Genomic DNA, 20631 nt, shown 5'->3' with positions numbered 1-20631 from the left:
CCCAAAGGACAGGACTCCCCTGCCACTTCCAGAAAAAAAATTAAAAAAAAATAAAGAACCCATGCAGCTCTGCCCACAGCAATGTCCGTTCCTGTCTCCCCGGGTAAATGAGGCAGCGTGTGCGATTTGAGGCGCCCAGGGAAAGAGCGTGTGAGTGTGGAGGGGGCAGGGCAGCACACGGCAGCGTACTATGTGCCCCACGTGGGGTGTGCATTTCGAAATTGTAACATACGCGAAATAAAAGACTCCAAGCCCCCAGCCCGGAATTAGCGCGATGTCCCTTTGCCCCGGCCCAGCAGGAAAAAAGAAAAAACGGAAAGAGAAGCGCTGCAGAATCAATGCCTCCCCGCCATCGCCGCTGGGAAACAAAGACACGTTACCTTCTATTTCTCGCGCGTCCCGGGGAGCCGAGGAACTTGGGGCTGGAGGCGGCAGGTCCGCGGGAACCGGCGTCCCATCCGCCCCGGCGGCGGCGCAGGCCGTGGCCTAGCAGGCGGCCTCCGCGCCCGGCGCCGCCTCCCGCCCCGCGGCGCCCGCAGCCGCCCGCCGGAGCTGGCGCGCCCCCGCCCCGATCCGGTCCCCGCCGCGGGCCCTGCGCGTCAGCCCATCGCCCGCGCGCCCCGCGCCCCCCGCGCCCCGCGCCCCCCGCGCCCCGGCCCACCCCGGGCGGCCGCTGGGTCGTGTGCGAGCCGGGCACCGCCGCCCCCGCCCCGGATCCGGGACCGCAGCGCGCGCCCACCCGTCCCCGCCCCCGCCCCCGCCTCCGCCCGCAAAGCCGGGGACGCCCCGAGTGGCCCGAGCCGGCTCCGCGTCCGGCCCCTCCCCGCCGCACCCGCGGGCGACACAAAGTTCGCGCCCAGCCCGGCTGCCGGCCGCGCGCGCGCCTGGGGTGCCCGGCGCGCCGGTCCCCAAACCGCGCACCCCCTGCGCCCTCCGCCCCAAGCCCACCCGGACCCCCCGCGGGGGGCCCTCGCCTACCCTGCGAGCCCAGAGACGCACACTCCTCGGCTGAAGGCACAGCAGCTCTGACCCCGGGACCCAGCCCGATTGTCTTGAATTTGAATCTCCCCCCAACTCCTAAATGGAAGTTGCTGCGAGATGACCCAGTCATGGGGCTATTGTCAAGGATTCGCGACCATCACCGCGAAAGGGAGACTTCCATTTCCAGCCAGACCCGGGGGAGGGACGGGGCTGGCACGTTCTCCTCCCCAAAAAAGAGAAACAAACTCTGGGAAAACCCCCACCAAGAACAATAACTCAATTCACACTCTGTGTCTAAATGTTTATTGCCTGAGCAGCTCAATTTGCTCTTAGACACATTTTTTTTTTCATGAATTGTCAAAACACGGGGATAAAATAAAGGGAGAAGCAGGCGCCAGCATCCGCTGAGCAAAAGCTGACTTGCTTCAGGGGTAAAAATCTCCCTCCAGGACCACTCCAGTCTCGAACTCCCACCGCAAGTGCATCCACTCTGGAAGGGAGAGACTGGTTTTCCTCCCCCCACGGTTGGAGGCCCTGGGAGATCTAGAACCTTCATTTCCAGGGCTCCAGTGGGCTGTGAAGTCTCACAAACTTTGTAATAAAAAAGAGATCTCTCACATTCTACCTTCCAATCGACTGAAGATGAACTCTTTCCAGACTTAGGTCTTGTATTTTTTCCTAAAGATCAGTGGTGAAAATTGTTGACAGTCAATAGAAAGGAAACTTCGTGTAAGATCAGGGTTGGAGAAAAAGGTGATCAATGTTGTTTGCAAGCTGTCATGATCACCTAACGGGTCCCTGGGGACTTGACTTAATGATCTGAATCTGAGTAATGGGAAACCAGGTTTGAATGAGATTTTTCTGGTGCTTTTGGAGTTCTTGAGGATGGATTGCATGCAAAGCCCAGTTCTTTTGCAATGCAACGGAAGCCCCTATCTCCTGGCATGCTGCTGCCCTCAGATGGGTGGAATATTATTTATTTGGAAGCAGACTATTGCTATTCAACAGTTCTGGTTTGTTTTGACTCCGACACCTAGGAGGAGGCAATGAGGAAACGTTCAGACCTCTCTTTCTCTTCCAGTATGTCCTCCCCATCCTTAGAGGAGTTTTTGGGCTCTATCTACGTCCACACCTACTGCTTTTCCATCTTGGCCGCTGGAGTTTTCTGTGTGTCCTAACTTGAACTTGTCCCACTGGCAAATCCTCTTCTCTCACTAAATTGCATGGCTCCCTCCTCCTCCCCCAAAGAACAGAAGGGTCTTATCTCTTTCCTTCCTTTCTCTCTTTCTTCACATGCAACTGATCGCCAGTCCCGTCCTCATCCACACCTCTTGAAAGTTCCCTGAGAGCAGCCCCTTGGCTGACTCACTCCAACAGTGCCTGGGGACGAAAGAGTAACCGCTGTCCCCAGCCGCCTTCAGTGCACGTCACTTGTCACCGGATGTCTCCAGCATGTCTTGTCTCTCTCGCATGTATCCTCCGCGCTAGCTGGGGCAGTTCTCCTAAAGCTCAGATTGGATCCCGTAACGTCTCTGCTTAAAACCTATACAGGGCTTCCCTGGCCTTGGAAACAGAGTCGCACACTCCTTCAGATAGTCCTGGGCACCCGGCCTGCCTGGTCCATCCGGTCTTATCTTTTGCCACCTGACCACACCAGAGACCCTGCCATCCCCCCTCCTCTAGCTACGCCACCCTCTTCCCAGCCCCCTGGTCACCCAGCAGCCCGGCCTGGAGACGCAACGCAGGTCACAGCCCTGCTGTGCTTGGTTAAAGAGAACGGTGGCTTCCCTCTCTCTGCTCCTCTCGCACCCTCTCTGTCTCCCTCACACGTCACTCTCCCGGCCCCCCCCCTGTGCTTTGTCACACAGGCCTCGTGTCTGCCCTGGAACCTCTCTTGCTCTCCTGTGGCTTTTCCACTTCCTGTTCCCCCTGCCTGGAAGGCCTGTCACCCTCCCTACCCCACTCTCTGGGTGGCTAGCTCCTTGTCACCCTCCAGGTTTTGTTTAATAGCTCAAATGCTGCCTCCCGGACAACCTTCAGTGATCAGCACATGCTGATTCCCATCCCCCCCCCCAACTTTCTATATCACCTTCGTGTTTATTTCCTTCTTATCACTCAGCCACCATCGATCAATTCATAGATCACTATTCACAGCCCTGTGTTAAGGGCACGCATTGATGCCAGACTGCCTGGGCTGGAATCTTGCCCGGGCCACCTACTAGCTGTGCAATCTTAGGCAAGTTTCTTAACCTCTCAGGGCCTCAGTTTTCTCATCTCTGAAATGGGGCTGTTACGAAGATTAAATGAGTTAATTTGTGTAAAGCACTCAGAACAGGGCCTGGCTATACCAGCACAAGAGCCTGTAGGCATCTTATTCTCTCTGTAGCCCCACAGCCTCGACTGGAACTTGATCTCTTTATTCCCTGAGACGTTGGTGTTTGCAGCCTGGTCTAAGAATGGATCAGAAGTGAAGGAACAAAAATTGTATTTGAAGAATTTGAAGTACTTGGAGGAACAGGCCATGGTAAACCTTGGTGAAGGAAATGAAATTCAAACCGAAGTTACCTGGAAGTTAATGAAACCCCGAAAGAAAGAAATAGATCCCCTGTTTCACCAGCGTTTGTCTTTGGAGTCGATGGATAATAAGTTTTGTCTGTAATGGTTCCTCGAAGAGTGGCCAGTTCCACCACTGAGAATTCACGTATAAAGAATCAAAGGGCTTTTTGCAACGTGTGGGGCCACCAACTAGCCCTGACATGTAGTTGTGATTAAAAAATATAGAGTGTTTGCATTTCCAGCCTGAGTTGGATACTTTTTCAAGAGTCTTGCTGAAAAGAGAAGCGTGGCAGGCTGGTTTACGGACACTCGCCTTGCGTTTTTGCTGTCACTGCCAGAGAAGGGTCAGAAAGAAGGACAAATACCTTTCTTTTTTCACTATTCTAAGTGGCAAGCAGGATTTTGAGACCTGATTCCTGCCCCCCCCCCTTTCCTCTCTCACACAGAGTTAAGGAGCTTTGTTTTGCAAAGAGCTGAACTCTGGAAGGAGAGGAGGCTTGGGAATGGGGGAGGCAAGATGGGATGGAGAAGGGTGGTAGCGCCCCCCAAAGAAGGAAGGGATGGTGAGCACATGACAAGCAGACACTCTGCCTACTGTGGGCATCAACGAGAGGCAGTCATCTGAGGGTACAATATGTGGGTCTCGGTGTGTCTGCATTCCCAGAGGTGTGTCTTAGGCACCACAAAGGATCCCTGGCTTTGATTGGGAGGGGCAGAGTCTTGGGCCTTCAAGTGGCCTGCAAGCCCTTGGGCACCGAGCACCTTCGTGGCAACTGTTCACCTGATGACAAGAGCCCCCTTCCCTGTTTTGAGGTACAATGTGAGCTGACGAAGAGGACACAGGGAACCAACTCTGGCCATCTTGATGAACACAAGTGAGGATGTAGTCAGAATTAACTGGGTTTAGAGAAACACATTAATGTGATTTTTTCTTTTATGCCCAAAGTTGTGGAGCGAAAATGATACCTTTTATACTAATAAAAAGTACCAGATTCTTAACCCTTTGCACTCAGATGTCGGGTGTGACTCGACACAGTTAGCAAAAATTATAGAGATTAAAATGACTCTTTGAATGTATCAATAATTTGAAATATAAAAAAATCCAAATAAATACGTTTGTATGAAAAGAAACTCCAGTTTTTTATTCTACTGCTGCGCTTTGTAAAATCTGGGGTATTTAAAAAATTAAATCCCGAGTAGAATAAAGGAACCGAGAAAAAAAGCAAGCGAGTGCAAAGGGTAATAAAGTCTGGGGTCTGAAGCCAAAGCGTCCCTAACAAGCTTGGGGCAGTACACGAGGCCATTAGGAGACAATTGCTCAGCCCTGATATTATTGTAGCCAGGGGTCCTGCAGGTCGGGCAAGGTGGCTCCCACTGCAGGCTTTTGTGTGTCCACATGGCTGCTCGCTGAGGACAGATGACAGGCTCAGGTTCTGAGCCTACCTGAGCCCGGGCTGCATAATCCTGTCCTAGGAGCCAATAGCAGCATGGGTCAGCCCTGGACTCTTCGTCCAGCGAGACTTCAAATGAGTCTTCATTCATTAAGCCTGCTGTCCTCACCTTTAAAATGAGCCTGATAATAATACCTCTCCAGCTTTGTGAGGACTATGGGTTCAACACATAGTATTTCCAAAACCACACCACGGACAATGATGAACCGTTGTATGAGCTGTAACAGTTACTACGAGTACCTACTCTGTGCCCAGGCACAGGGCTAAGACCTTTCCAAACATCAGTTCATGTAATCATCACAGGGTTCCTAGGAGGTGGGAACTATTGTGTCCCTCTTCTACAGATGAGGATGCCAGGGTTTAAAAAGACGAAGCCACATACCTGAGATGATTCTGCTAATCAGATTTGAAACCAGAGCCATCCTTTTGAGGCACCGAGCTCTTATCTTCCATATTTGACAAACCACGGACAAAACGCACCAAATACACTGGCAATCACAGGAGACACGGCCACAGATTGACTTTATATAAACCATTAGTTATGGACGGAATCCCAAAGTCAGATGGACCCTGGGAGTTGACAGTATGCTGTGTTGATCCATTAATTCCTAACTTGCACCATGTGGGCATAGCTTTATGCGCCATGTTCTATATTTCTGGTGAATAATGCTTTCCCTTTCATATTTCAACCAGGTTTTAAGAGCAGAGAAAGACCCCTTTGGGGAAGGTTCTAGTGCTTGGCTGGTTTCAAGTGAACCCTATTATATTTTTATACCCAATCCTTTTTTCTTCTCACTCCCAGGTCAACGAAAGGCCAATTCTGAACCACTTCAATCAAAAAGAAAGAATAGCGTCTCCTCCCGTGGCCTGCAATCAAGTCCTTAAAACCATGGTCCCTGGGGTATAGGAAGAAATGATCTAATGTGTGTTTTATTTGAAAAAATAGCCATGTCCTTTTAAAAATAACTATATAATTTTGTTGTGTTCTCACTACATTCGATGGTTGCTCATTATTTTTTTTCTGATTGGGAGTCCTGCCTCAATTCATGGCAATAAATAAATAAACAAATAAAAACCCAGGGTAAGGCTTTCTGAAACACGGACAAGAATCAATAAAAATATCACAAGCTAATTAATGCAATGCAGAGCCCCTGGGAGCACCTCTATTATAGTGAGTAGCACAGAATAAAATCGGTTACGTTATAAGGATGCTCAAGGACCTTAGGTTAGCTCTCTTGGCAAACCCTTTCAGTTTATTTACTGAGAAATATACATTAATAAGAATAGTTAACGCTCAATTGACACTTACAAGAGCCAGGTACTGATTATGTGTTTTACATATAATAACTCGATCTTCTCAACAGCCCTATAGATAAGCACTATTATTAACCCCATTTATAAGTGTGGGAATTAAAGCACTCAGGGAGGTCTGATAACCTACCTCAGATCCTTATAGTTCATAAACGGGCAGCTGCCCATTGTCAGACTCCAGCTGTCTGATTCCAGAGCTGGTATTCTTAACCTTCACGCATGTTCCCTTCCAATGCTCAAGCATTTGGAGGCCTTGCATCCCTCCTAGATCCCAGCAGAAATCATTTTTATTTACTGATTGGCCGCTTGCCTCATTGCAAAAGGCAGTTAAGGCAGAAATATTTGTGAAATTGAATGGAAAGGATTTTCAGCAAATATTCCTTTTTCGGTTGTAACTTCTAACAGTGTGAAGGCTGATATACAGGTGCTATCATTCGATCAGTCTCGATCATCTATCAAGTGAGCAACAAGAATATATTGAAAGGAAGCCCCAAAGCCAAAAGGAAGAGCCCAGGGTTTAAGAGAATACGTGCCCCAGGCAGAAAAGGCCAGTTTCTCAGAGTTGGGACAGGGCTGGAAACTGTCACCAAGTCATGACTTGGGAGGGGACGATTTCTCCTTCCACCCAGTAAAAGTCAGACCTACTCCAGATTATAATGGCAAACAGTTTGGTTCTTAAAGAATAACATGAGGTTGGGTGCAGTGGCTCACACCTATGATCCCTGTGCTTTGGGAGGCTGAGGCAGCAGGATCCCTATGGGCCAGGAGTTCAAGACCAGCCTAGGCAACATGTTGAGGCCCCATCTCTACAAAAAATTTAAAAAAAAAAAAAAAAAACTAGCCAGGTATGGTGTTGCACACCTGTAGTCCCAGCTCCTCAGAAGGATGAGGCAGGAGGGTCGCTTGAGCCCAGGAGTCACCAGTTGCAGTGAACTATGATGACATTGCACTCCTGCCTGGGCCACAGAGTGAGACTCTGTCTCTAAAATATATATAAAAAATTTTTTTATAAAATAATAACATGAATTCAGGATAACAAATAGCAAATTTCTAAGATTCTGACTTTACTAAATAGGAAGATGGTTAGGCTATTTGCTGAGATGGGGATTGGAGATACACAAGATTAGAATCCAAAAAGAGATATCTGGGTGGAAAATAAAAAAGGTTGGAGGGCAGCTAAACTTAGGGAAATTGGTGATTAGGTAAAATACTAGAGACAGAGAGGGAGGACCTGGCTCCAAGGCAATAGTTCCCAGACCTAAGTAACGTGAGAATCACCTGGAAGACTTGTCAAAACAGATTCCTAGGTCTCACCCCACTTTCCACCCCCAACGCAAGAGCTTCTGATTCCTAGCTTGGGTCTGGGCTTAATAATTTCCATTTTAAACAGGTTCCAAAGACATCAACACTGCTAGCCCCAGGGCCTTTGCACTGTCCCCTGATGGGAGTGCACTTCCCCAGTTACCAGCAGGAATCCAGCTCTGCATCTTTCTCAGGTCCCTGCCCAAATATCACCTTATGAGTGAGCTCTCTCCCAACTTCCTTTACTAAAAATAGCAACTCCCCCACCTGCCCTCCTGCTGCTTTTCCTGTTCCTGACCCCTTCCTGTTTCACTGTCTCTATTGTCTGTATCACCTGCTAACACCCTATATGGTTTATTTACTGAGGTGCTTTTGTGTATTATCTGTCCCTCCCAGGAGTGCAGGAATTTTTCTCTATTTTCTTCTTGCCGAATCTCCTAAGCCTAGAACAGTCCTGGCACATATTAATCATTCAGTAGATATTTGCTGAGTGGTGAATGAAATGAATGAATGTTCTTGAGATGTAGAATTACAGTTTTAAGAACTGAATTCTGATGGAAACTCTTCCTGATTGTCTCCCTATTTAAAATGAAGTATGACCGCGGGCTGTTCTGCTTCTGAACAATCTCTCACACCCAGGGTGAAGCCAAAATTTCCTTGGCATTGGTTCCTCGCTAGGCATTGCTTGGGGCTGGGACATGGCAGTGAACAGACGTGGAGGGACCCTTGTCCCTTTTTGCTCAGAGCCCCAATTGTAAACAGGATCCGCCTGCCCGTCCGGCCTCAGCAGCCACCATTCCCTGCTGGCATGTCACCTCCCAGCAAATGCAAAGCTGATAATGCATATACCTGTTGCTTCCTGCCGTCTTGCTTTTGCTCAGCTGTACATCTTCACCGAAGGCCCTCCCGCCCTTCCCTGCACCTGCTTAGCTCCCACTCGCTCTTCCAACTCAGCTCCCACACCCCGCTCCCTTGGAGCCCGTCCCCAAAGGTCCCCTCTTTCCAGCGCTAAATAACCAGTGCGCATCTCTGCGCTAGCACTTTTCCATAAGCTTCTTTGCGTACGTCTGTATCCTGCTCTGTCGGGAATTCTTCAAGAGCAAGGAATCGCCGCAGTGCTTTTCATCTTAATATTGCATTTCAAGTCCTCAGAACTTGGTAATCTTTTTTTTTTTTGAGACAGAGTCTCACTTTGTTGCCCAGGCTAGAGTGAGTGCCTTGGCGTCAGACTAGCTCACAGCAACCTCAAACTCCTGGGCTCAAGTGATCCTCCTGCCTCAGCCTCCCAAGTAGCTGGGACTACAGGCATGCGCCACCATGCCCGGCTAAGTTTTTCTATATATATTAGTTGGCCAATTAATTTCTTTCTATTTATAGTAGAGACGGGGTCTCGCTGTTGCTCAGGCTGGTTTTGAACTCCTGACCTCGAGCAATCCGCCCACCTCGGCCTCCCAGAGTGCTAGGATTACAGGCGTGAGCCACCGCGCCCGGCCAGAACTTGGTAATCTGTACACCGTGTATAGTGTTTAATTTTGCTTTATTGCTTTCTTATGTAGTACGATCATGATCCGGTAGATTTTTACCGTTAAATCCATACAGCTAATAAAAACCAGGAAAGTCTGTGATGGTAGGAAACAGTGTCTGTCCAGTATTAATATGCAGTTCCATATCATTGTTTTAAGTAAGGCAGCTGAAAGGACAGGCAACCTGAAACCCTGAGTGGGCTCTGTCTCCCTCATAAATGGACCAGGGCCAGTCTGCATGTTGCAAGGCCAAACAACACCAAAGCCCACTTTTTGGGGGACATCTGCAATATGTTCTGAAGATTCCTGGCATCATTCTTAGGGACCTAATAAAAACTCTTAATAATCGAGCAGGTGGGATTTCTATCTTGAAATGGATATCCTTCCATCTATCCGCTTAGTCTCTTCTTAGTAAATTCTAAATTGTTTTGGTGCTTGCTTGGGGGACCTGCAGTCTTGGGGTCACATGTGGCCTTCTAGATGCTTGAGTGCAGCCTTTTGACTGAATCCAAATATTACACAGTAAATCCTTTTAGGGAGTTGTTCTGCGAAGTTTGGATTCTGTCAAGGGGCTGTGCTTGGGGATCTGGAGGGCCACATGTCACCTTGAGGTCACACGTTCCCCACCATTGGAAGGTCCACACAGGTATTTTCTCAAGAAAGAAACTGAGTTCTCAGTGGAAGAGAAAATATACAGTGAAGAGAAAGGCTAATTTTTAATTTTTTTTTATAGAGATAGGGTCTTGCTATGTTGCCCAGGCTGGTCTTAAACTCCTGGCCTCAAGAAATCCTCCTGTCCCAGCCTCCCAAAGTGCTGGGATTGTAGGCATGAGCCACCGCACTAAGCCCACAGTAGGAACTATTAATTCCCATTGTACAGAACCAGAAATCAAGGCGCAGGAACATTAAGTAACTTGCCAAAAAGTCTGTACAAAGAAAGAGGGGGACTTGAATCCAACTCTGTCTCTAAGACCTCAAAAGTGTGTTCTTTCCACTGTGGCTTAACTTTGGGCAATAGAAGGCTGCCAGCGAGAAGAGTCCCAGGACCGGTTCTGGTGGAGTGGGCAGCACCGGGGTGTCAAGGAGGGAGCGGAAAGTGGGAAACACCAAAGATCATGTTCAGCGGTGGAACATTTTTGCTGATGGCGCTGGGAGTCAGAGCCATTGCACCCAGGACCAGGGCCGATGTCCGGACCCTGGCTGAGCCTCTGTTTACAACCTTGGCATAATTCTTGGTTGTACTTTAAACACAGACATCTATGGAATTTCTCGACTTTGGACGTAATCCCGGTGGCTATCACGGTCACATCTCCGATGACGCCCTCCTCCCTGTTTGAGGCTTTGCACAGGTCGGCTAGAATTTTCCAGCAGGGCCTTCCACATCTGTCTACACAGCAGCCTGAAACTGGTGTTACAATCCACTTTCCTGCCCAAAGACGCAGAGAGCAGTCGCACGCAGGGTGGTTAGAAGTAACCGCTACGGTACTAGACTACCCGGGGTTCGAACCACAGACCAGCAGCTTACTAGTTGCAGAACCTTAAGCTAACAAACTCTGAACGTCTCTTAATCTCAGTTTCCTATTCATAGGCTTGCTATGACGATTCCACTGCATAGCGCATATACAGAGAGACTGTTTGGCACAGAGCACGTGTTTAACATTAATGAAATTTACACTGTCAGTATTATTTGCATTTTTCTCTGTCAACTAAGGGCAGCTTTTGTCTGTATGCAGTACCACCTTGCTCACTACGCTATGTTGGTTCTTGGCGTGAGCCCTACATGCGAGTGTCGTGAGCGGCGATGAGACGCCAGGTGAGTTACACCAGTAAGTAAATCACAGGAAACGTCCTTGTCCTAAATAATTGTGCCCATTATTCCATCCCTGTCCCCTGAGTGCACCGTGTGCCCGCTCCTTTGTAGAGAATGTTCACCTTGCTCATCTGTGACTGACTTAGGAGAGAGTTCAAGTGCATGTAAATAGTCCACACACCCCCCCCCCCGTCAGCAAGCGGGGGTACAATGTTGGCTTTCAACGGGTGCACGGGGAAAGGTGCCCGTCGCACGAAAGCGCTCGCTGTGAATTCGAGCATTCGCCCCTGGGCGCGCTGCAGCTGGTCGCCAGGTGTGGGGGGCAGCACGTCCACGTCCACGTGGCCTTGCTTCCTTCCACCTGCGCAGACCCTTGCACCCCCCCCCCCAGGCCACTCGGCAAATCAGCGACAACCCCGCCAAAACGGACGTAGAGCCCCCAACGCCTTATTCTAGTTTTAGGGGTCGTCAGAATTTAAAAGTCTATCTCATACAGGAAAAACGTCTGCAGCGAGAAATAGCAAACGAGGGTGCCTTGGACAAGCGTGTTCCGTCTTCAGTTCAAGGGGAAAATCCCAGGGCGGGTTGCAGATGAGACAAAACGAAATGCCACGACATTTGTTCTTAGGACACCCGCACTGTCCCGGCGGCTGTTGTCTTACTTGTGGTTCCTAGTAGTGCTTTGAGGGTTGAAGGCTTGTGTCCACACCTCCGCCTGGCCCATGAGGAAACGGGCACTAAGGCGTTCCAGGCTGGCCCAAGGGTGCTGGAGACTCTGTGAGACATTCCGAGTGAGGACACCCAGTTCCCCACTCTGGGTCACGAGCACTGGTCCCCGATAGCTGTCACCTGCCAGTGTCGGTGGAAGATTGTTGCTAGATCAAACGTTCACACTGTCATAAGTTACTTCCTACTGCAGTGAGTTCCTCACCATACAAAAGTACCTAAAGTTCTGTTTTTTTTCTAAAAAAATTTTTTGAAGGCATTTTTTTCAAAAGATATTTTAAATAATGAAACATTACATGCATTCAGAAAAGCACAGAGAATGTATCAGACCGCTCTGTAACTAATACTGCTTTTTTTGCTTTAGGTTGACAATCTCCTACAGTTGGGGCATATCATTCCCGTGTTCATTTTTGTCCCTTGCTTACTACGAATGTAGCCATAAACAGCACACGCTGTTTTGTGTGTTTTTCAACCTTACAGAAATGCAACCAGAACAGATTTATTTTTCCCCAATTTATTTTTCATTCAACATAAGGTTCTCGAGATTTATCAATATGGGCATATTTGGATGTAGTCCATTTGAGGGATTCCATCATGCGAATACACCACAGGTTGTGAATCTGTTCTCTTGCGTAGGGACCTTCTAAGTTTTCGCTATTACAGACGTCTTTGCTCCTACCGTTTCCTCTTCCCGCCATGCTTGTCTCCCGGTAATTCATTCATTCACCATCTTCTCATCGCGTCCAGTTTATTTGCTTCCTGCTCCTCCCAGGGCTCATTTGTTAGGAGGATTGCCAAACAAAATACCGGATGTCCAGTTAAATTTGAATTTCAGACAAACAAGGTAGCAGTGTATAGTATAAATATACTGCAAATATTGTACACGATGTAATTAACAAAAATTCACTGATCACCTAAAATTTAAGTGGGAGTCCTCTAATCGTCATGTTCTCAGGGAGGCCATCCATGCATAATCTATTACATTTTTAACCTCCTCCACGACACTTCTTATTTTTTTCTTTTATTTTTCTTCATAGCCCTTATCACCAATTTACCTGCAATACGTCCTCCTTATTTATTTTGCTTATTTTCTGACTTCCTCCTCTAGAATGTGAGCCCCCCCGAGGGCAGGATTTTTGTTTGTTCTGTCCCTTGTTGTACCCACAATACCCAGAGAGCAGTCTGTGCTCGGCAAATCCTTGCTGGGTGAATGAATAACTGAATGAAAGCAAGCAGTGACCATCTTTGCACATGTCTCCTTTGTACTGTCTGGGAGTTTCTCTAGGATAAACACTTAGAAACAAAACTGCTTTCTGTAGGGTGTGTGTCGTTACTAGGTATTGCCAATTTGCTGCTTGAAGTGACTGAACCAATTTCCATTCCCATCAGCAACATAAAAATCCCACATTCCCTAATATCCACTGTATCTTTCTTCCTTTACCTTTGGAATTACAGCCACCTTAATTTTTGAAACAACAGCTGAAACCGGTACAGAAACATAAGATAACCACTAGTAAACTACAACTAGTGAGCTCAAAATAAACAGCAATTGTTAATCCAAAATGTGTCGGATGTTCTTAGGTGCTCATTTAAAACATGGGTTAATTATTATAGATGTGCAAACAATCCTAAGCCATGGTGTCTTTTGTGTAAGAAAATAAACAAAAATTGTATAAACCCATCACTATTGCAATGACATTTGAAAGCCCATAATAAAAATTTTAAAGAAAAACCACCTTACTTATTTTGCAACTAAAAAGGAAGAAGTCTTGGCTAAGAACAACAAAGTAAACACACACACACACACACACACACACAAATTGCATGGCATGGTCTTTCAGGTCAGTTTCAGAATAGCCAGAAACATGCTGCTCATATCAAAAGAGAAAATCTGATAAAATCCTTTGTTATAGATACAGTCAATCTCTTTTAGGTCCAAAAGATGCATTTAAGCTATATATAAAGAAAGTCCTGCAGCCAAAGGATACAACAAAATGGCACACTTCCATGTGTTCTTAATACATTCTTGGACAGTCATGAAATAGATTGTAGTGTATTGCAAAAACAGCCACTATTCCTCACTTTTCCTGTATCCATACCTTTTATAATGTGACTGTAAAGTCATGTCTATAAGTGAAGTCCATCTTCCCTTCTCTTGAATCTGGACTGGTCTTCTGACTTGCCTTAGCCAATAAAATACAGAAGAAGTAATAATATACAAGTTCAAAACTTATGTCTCAAAAGGTCTTTCAGGCATCTAATTGATCTCTTGGAACACTGCCTAGCTGTTATGTGAATAAGCGTAGGCTACCCTGTTGGAAGATGAGATAAATCTTAGGTAAATCAAAGCTAAGACAGCCCAGTTCTCCTAGCTGAGGGCTCAACGAGGTGAGAGAGTGCAGCCAAGATCAGCAACGCTGCCTGCTTGACTTGCTGCTGACCAAAGATACATGAGGGAGGCCAGAAGAACTGCCTTGCTGAGCCCAGCCTAAATGACCAACATATGTAATCACAAGCTAAATAAATGCCGGTTATTTTAAGCCACTGCATTTTGTGATGATTGGGACGCAGTCTAACTCAGTTCTCCACTCTGCAGAAGCAGAGCTGCTAATTTCATTTCCTTTTCTTTTGCTATATTTATGCTGATGAAATTGGTGAATATATCTTAATGTGCAAAGGATTTGATGGAAAAATAACTGATTATTTTTTTCAACAAATTTTGTGGATATTTTGTTGAGCACAATAACAACTGGAACCGATAAACAATTGTGTGCACAGCTGGGCACCCCTCAATGACAGACACACAGCTGCATCCAACCGTCTCATCCACCCTGTGCATGCACCAGCAACCGTTGCATCATTCACCAAAAACATGAAACCGTTAAGCCTCTGGGAGTTGCATGAAAAAAAAAAAAATCTCCTGGTTTGGAAACTTGTTTTTTAAAGGAAATTATTATGAAAATGAAAGCTGCCTCTGAAATTTGACTTAAAAAAAATAGTATTCTGAGAATATCCTTTTCCTTCGGCCAGGGGAAAGTGCTGGTGGGAGTTTTCAAACTCAGAGATGAATTGTTAGTGTTATTCACAGGAAGCAAATGCACACAATCAAAAATCCTGACTACAGCTTTGAGAAATCCAAATAAATAACGTTAATTATGAAGAATGGCTCACAAAGTTTTTTTCAAAGCTGAGCTTTCACAGTTAACCAGTACAAAGCAAACTTATGTTTTTTCCCTGTACACAGTAAGATCCCATCCAAAAAATAAAGCTCTGCAAAAAAAAAAAAAAAATGTAAAAGAATGATGGGGAACAATTATTATAGTATTTTATAACTCTAGTTTGGTTTATGTTATGAAAAACCACAGTTCAGGAGGTACAAATAAAGAAAAACATCGTCCATTATCTTAATTCACTGAAATAGTCTTAAATTTCTGAAAATTTAAAAGAGATTGACTGGTGGACTGGAGTTCAGTTCACCATATGCAAAAAGATGCATTTTTTTTTTTGACATTTCCATCTGCAGAAACCCAAAGATCCTCCACATTTGGTAGCAGCCCAAGGAATCCCCTTAGTGATGATGCTAGTTCTGCACGTACAGCAAGGAGATAACTGTTTCAGTTTGTACCCGCATATTTACAAGAGTCTAGATCCTCAAAATGCAGAGGTACCAAAACAGAGAAGAGAAACTTTCTGGACACTGAACGTGACAGCTTTGGCTTTCTTCTGTTTTCTCTAATGCAACTCAGTTGGGCAAAATGAATTGTCACCATCCAAATGTTTCTCATTTTTATTTCTCCTGGTGGTAAATAATTTAAATTCAATAAATGAACCTTTTATGTTATGGAAAAGCATGCAAAATTTACAAGGAATGTAAGACCAACTATGAGATTAAAAAGAAGGAGTCTGCAACAGCAGCTTGGGTGAGAAATGGGGAGAAATCAGAACCCCTGTTTGCTGCTGGTGGGAATGTAATAGGCTTAGCTACTTCAGAAAACAGTTTCTCAAATGGTTAAACACATGGTTACAATACGACCTAGCAATTCCACTCCTACATACATATCTAAGAGAGTTAAAAACATATGTCCACATGCAAACTTATACACGAATGTTCATAGCAGGTAAAAGCAGAAACCTAAATGTCCATCAACAGATGAATAGATAAACAAAATATGATTGGTCCAAATAACACAATATTATTCAGCCACAAAAAGGAATTAAGTACTGACATAAGTCACAACACGGACGAACCTCGAACGCGTTATACCAAATGAAAAAAGTCAGTTATAAAAGACTACATACTGTAAAATTCCATTATAGGAAAAGTACAAACTAAATCTATATAAATAGAAAGTAAATTGGTGTTTGCCTTGGGCTGAGGGAATGGGGTGAGCGTGTAGGGGGATGATAGCTAATGGGTACAGGGTTTTGTTTTTTTGGGGGGGAGAATGATAAAAATGTTCTAAAATTGATTGTGGTGATGGTTGCATTACTCTGTGAATGTACTACAAATCACTGAATTGCATGCTTTAGTGGGAGAATTGTGTGGTACGTGAATTGTATCTCTATAATAACAATAAGCGTGAGTATCTGGCTTTCTGTAGGGCACTGTCCCCGGGCTCGGGGGCAGCCTTTGCTCTTCTCTGTCATTAGGGTCTTTGGTGCTAGAGGGTAACAACGATCTGAAGACACCCAAGGAGGGGTCTAGCCAAATCCTCTCAATTAGGCAACTGATCCCCCTTCATTCATTTAATGACTTTATTTCAACTTATTGAGATCCTATAGCATGTCAGGCACTAGCTTTAGTACTAAGGATATAGGTAGTGAACAAAAAAGACTCCCCAAAAGTTGGGACTCTGTACTCCTGAACTTGACGTTCCAGGTGGGGATCTGGTAATGAAAACACGAGTAGATACATGCGTAGGATATAGGGTGGGCATGAACTGGGGCTGGGGGAGGGAGGACAGGCAGAGGCCTTAGAGAGACAGTGGTCATGACTGGGTCAAGAGCCTGGCAGGTGAACTTGTTGGCAGGTGAGGTTCAACCACCTAGAGACACGACACCTGCCCCTGCCCTGGAGCACCTTTACGCATACTGGGAAGGAGCCAATGGGGTCAACCTGAAAGCCCTGCCCAGTGACTGAGCTGCTGCCTCCGCTCCGCCCCGCCCAAGCAGAGGAAAGGACAGGAGACGGCTCTGTTGTCAGAAGCTGGGGGACGTGTTACTGTCATCTCCTTTCTGCCAGGGCTACTGGGTGGGACACTGTGGTTTCAGTGAGATGTTTTATAGAGTTTCTCTTGATATACTTGGGGACAAGATGAAAAAGCATACCCTTACCACACGTCAACTTATAATTGGTAAAATAACCACATGCAAACAATGTCAATGAATGAAATAACTTATTAAATAATGAGTAATGTGCCCAATATGCTGGTGTTGAGTTCTGACACTCATAATAACGCCCACAGTCTGATAAGTTCATATTATTAACTAATAATGGCAGTAATCAGTAAAGCTCGATATTATTAACAATAATAATAGTGGTTGTCTAATAAGAGCTTCACTGGTCTCTGGTTGTGTAGCACAGGGGCTTGCACGTGGGTATGTGCTGATAAATACTTTTATTATCCCTTGGCCAAATTTATGACTTTAAAATTTTAAAATGACAGCAACTTAGAGAGCTAAAAAGCAGGATTGGAAAAGATAGGGAAAGAGAGACAGATGGATTTAACAATGTGAAATGGAGATTGAACCAAAATAACTGCAAATATGGAGGGTGAGAAAAGCAATTAATATTAAAAAAAAAAAAAAAAAAAACACCAAAAAAAACCAGGCCAGGCATGGTGTCTCAAGCCCGTAATCCCAGCACCTTGGAAGGCCAACTCGGGGAAATCACTTGAGGACAGAAGTTCAGGACTAGCTTGAGCAATATAGTAACACCCTGTCTCTACAAAAAAAAAAAAAAAAATAGAAAAATTAGCCGGGCATGGTGGTGTGCACCTGTAGTCCCAGCTACCCAGAAGGCTGACGTGGGAGGATGGCTTAAGCCCAGGAGTCTGAGGTTGCAGTGAGCTATAATGATGCCATTGCACTCTAACCTGGGTGACTGAGCGACCCCCCGTCTCAAAAAAAACAAAACAAAACCAAAAAAACACCAACCAAGAAACAAAAAATCCAAACCCAAAACCCACACATCCTGAATTTTATTGACGGCAACCTGAACAGAGACTGAACTGAGGTATGGCGGGCCTAAGAGCTAACACTGTATTAGCATATAAAACAAATCACAGTGTTCTCACGGGGCGTTCATAGGGCCAATGTGTCCAAGACATCATATGGAGTCCGGGGTTCCATTCCATGGCCTGTGTTTTATTATGGTTGTTTGCAAATTTGATTGTGTCAATCGGGATGAAGAAACATTCAGGGCCAGCTTCACATTTGACGGAAATGGCCATGTTTAGCCCCAAAAAGGATAGCTGTCGTGGTGGGAAGGCACGAGCCGGCTACCTGGAGAGATGTTCTCTGACAGATGAGATGTGTATGACAGTAGGGCCAACCACTGCAAGGTGGCAGGGACAGGAAGGGGGCTTAGCAATGGGCAGATTTTACAGCAACTGCACGAAGGGCTTTGCACAGCTCAGAGCTGCCCGGTGACGCGATGGCTTTCTGGGAGGCAGAGGGTGGCGTCCTGTCGCTGGGAGCGTCCCCTGCAGAGGTCGGGCACCACCTGTGCTCCTGCAATGGTGGGAATCCCTTGCTCCAGGTGGGCAGCCGGACTCCTGACCTCAGAGGTCCCTGGTAGCCCCTGGAGTCAGGGACCAGGCACCGCTAACAAAGAGCTCCAGTTGGGTGGCTGGCTCGGGCTCTGTGGTTTCCCAACACTGGTAATTTGTATCCAGAGAACAAACACAACATTGTCTGAGTTTAACCTCTGCTGAAGGCACAGACTTGGAGAAGAAACTATGATCTGGAATGGCACCGACTACAGGTCCCTTACAAATGCGCAGTCTCTCCAAGACAAAAGCGAGCCTTTGGGGCATCGAGCCCCGCACACACCCTGTGCTCCCCTGACCTGGCCCGGCCCCACCCATGGCTTTGGCTGTGAAGTCCTTTAGAAAGTTTCGTTCCATCTTCTCTCTCCTGTGACTGTGTCTTAGGGAGCCCTTCTCAGCTCTGTCACCTGAACCTCACTGCAGTCTGCCCGATCACCTCCACAGAGGGTTCATTTTGGTTTTGATTCCTGCCTTTCTTCTGTGGGTCTTTCAGATAGTCCTTGGTGGGTGGGCTCATACTTCCTTTGGCTCTACATGTGCTCTTGGGGTGCAGCCCTGCCCACTCCCCCTCTGGATTTGGGGGAGCCTAGCCAGATCAAGGTCTTCATTGCCCTGCAGGGAGGGTCCAACGGCTGTGTAATTGCCACATACTAGCCCCATAATGGTGCCATTTATTGACTATTTAATATGTGCCAGACACTTAGTCTATAGTTCATGGAGTCTATAGTTCATGGAGTCCCCATGGTGACATTTCAGAGCAAATGTTTCACCCATTTTACAAAAGAGGAACCTGAGGCTCAAAGGCTCAGTACCTTGCCCAAGGTCACTCCACGAGCAGAACTAGAATTCAAACCTCCGTCTGTTTCTAAAATCTATATTTTCTCCAATGTACCCTGCCGAGTGTGCTTGTTTTAGGTCAGCATCTTATTAACTAAACACGATGTCATATTTTCAGTAAATATGTGTTGATCATTTCTTTTTTACTTGCTTGCTTGTTTTTAGGGGATGAATAAAAATACTCCACTCATTTCAAAAGAGAAAAAAAAAAGGGAAAAGAAAAGCAGGCAATAATCTTCCATGGCTTTGACCTAAATGGCGGCTGAGCGCATTTAAAAGGAGAGCTTTGTGTTTGACAATCTGCTTTGAGGTTTTATACTTGGATCCTTCTAAGTAGGAAAAGAATTGTCTCTGTGGGCTCAACTGAAGTCTTGGCTCTCAAAAAAGTTTTTTCAAAAAATTTCAGTATAGCCAGGATGACTTATTCTTCCTGGTAGAGACTGTCATCACAAAGAAGGGGTTCAGTGTGATGCATACCAAGTCAGGTGACAGCCCAGATGACAAATGCATGTGGCTCCCTAGCTAGTGTGTGACTTGAGATGGTTAAAGATGGGAGGGTTGAACACACTGATGCTGATATTGGTGGAAGACTCTTCAATTTCCCCCAATTCTTCTCTCTTTTTGTACCTTAATACTCATCACAGATTTTATTTAATAATAAACATATGCTGTACTTTTATTCCTCCTGCGGAGAAAACCAACCAACCAGGAAGTGCAAACATCTAACTCCAGGAAAGAGCTATTCTGAGCAGGACACAAACACAACAGCACAAGCTTCCTCATTCCCCCGTTGGCAGGGTTGACAGCGACAGACACTCTTTTCACCCCTCCAGGCAAAAGGACAGGAAATTGGAGCCACAGCTGGGCACCAATGCTCTTGGGTGTATGGCCTTGGCCAAGCTACTTAATCAGTTTCTGACCTTCAGTTTTATCACTGAAAGGATGAGGACCATCCGGACCTTTGAACTTGCTACAGACCAGTTCCAAGGAGGCGATGTGTGCAAACACATTGTACATTGCATACCAGTCTACAACAAGTGATTACTGTCACCTTAGTCAGCAGACTTTTTTACAACAGGGAGAATTCAGCTGACCTGCTACTGAAAAGGAGCCATCCCATCTAAAATTGCCCCCCAACACTTTCTCTTCTCCATCGCTGGTTTATGTTTCCCCTTTGCTCTCATCACTTCCCATACTACGTGTTGTGTTTATTTGTCTGTTGTCTGTTTCTCTGTATGAGGCTGGGAATTCTGTGAAGACAGGATTTCTGTCTGTTTTGCTCTCTGGGGTATTGCCTGAGCCTGGAACAGTGCCTGACACACATTAGGCTCAATAAGTCCTTGTTGGATGGATGAATGCCAAAT

The 20631-nt window shown here is 46.2% G+C and overlaps 1 protein-coding gene across 8 annotated transcripts in view; it reads right to left on the bottom strand.

Annotated features, from left to right (window-relative positions):
• FRMD4A (FERM domain containing 4A) overlaps window positions 1-20631 on the bottom strand; it is a 551472-nt gene that overhangs the window by 197044 nt on the left and 333797 nt on the right. Inside the window, exon 1 of one of the 8 annotated variants that reach the window (XM_075997558.1) lies at window positions 979-2624. The exons of 6 other annotated variants lie outside the window; for them this stretch is intronic. The gene's annotated coding sequence lies outside the window, so the exon portion shown is untranslated. Of the gene's footprint in view, window positions 1-380; window positions 590-978; window positions 2625-20631 lie in introns of those variants that run through there. One more of the 8 variants, XM_020284201.2, reaches the window with a different exon arrangement.

This window comes from Microcebus murinus, chromosome 25 (genome assembly GCF_040939455.1).
Source record: "Microcebus murinus isolate Inina chromosome 25, M.murinus_Inina_mat1.0, whole genome shotgun sequence".
In the NCBI taxonomy this organism is placed as follows: domain Eukaryota; kingdom Metazoa; phylum Chordata; class Mammalia; order Primates; family Cheirogaleidae; genus Microcebus; species Microcebus murinus.
Note: the sequence above shows the minus strand (reverse complement) of the source record. Positions and strands in the feature narration are given on the sequence as shown.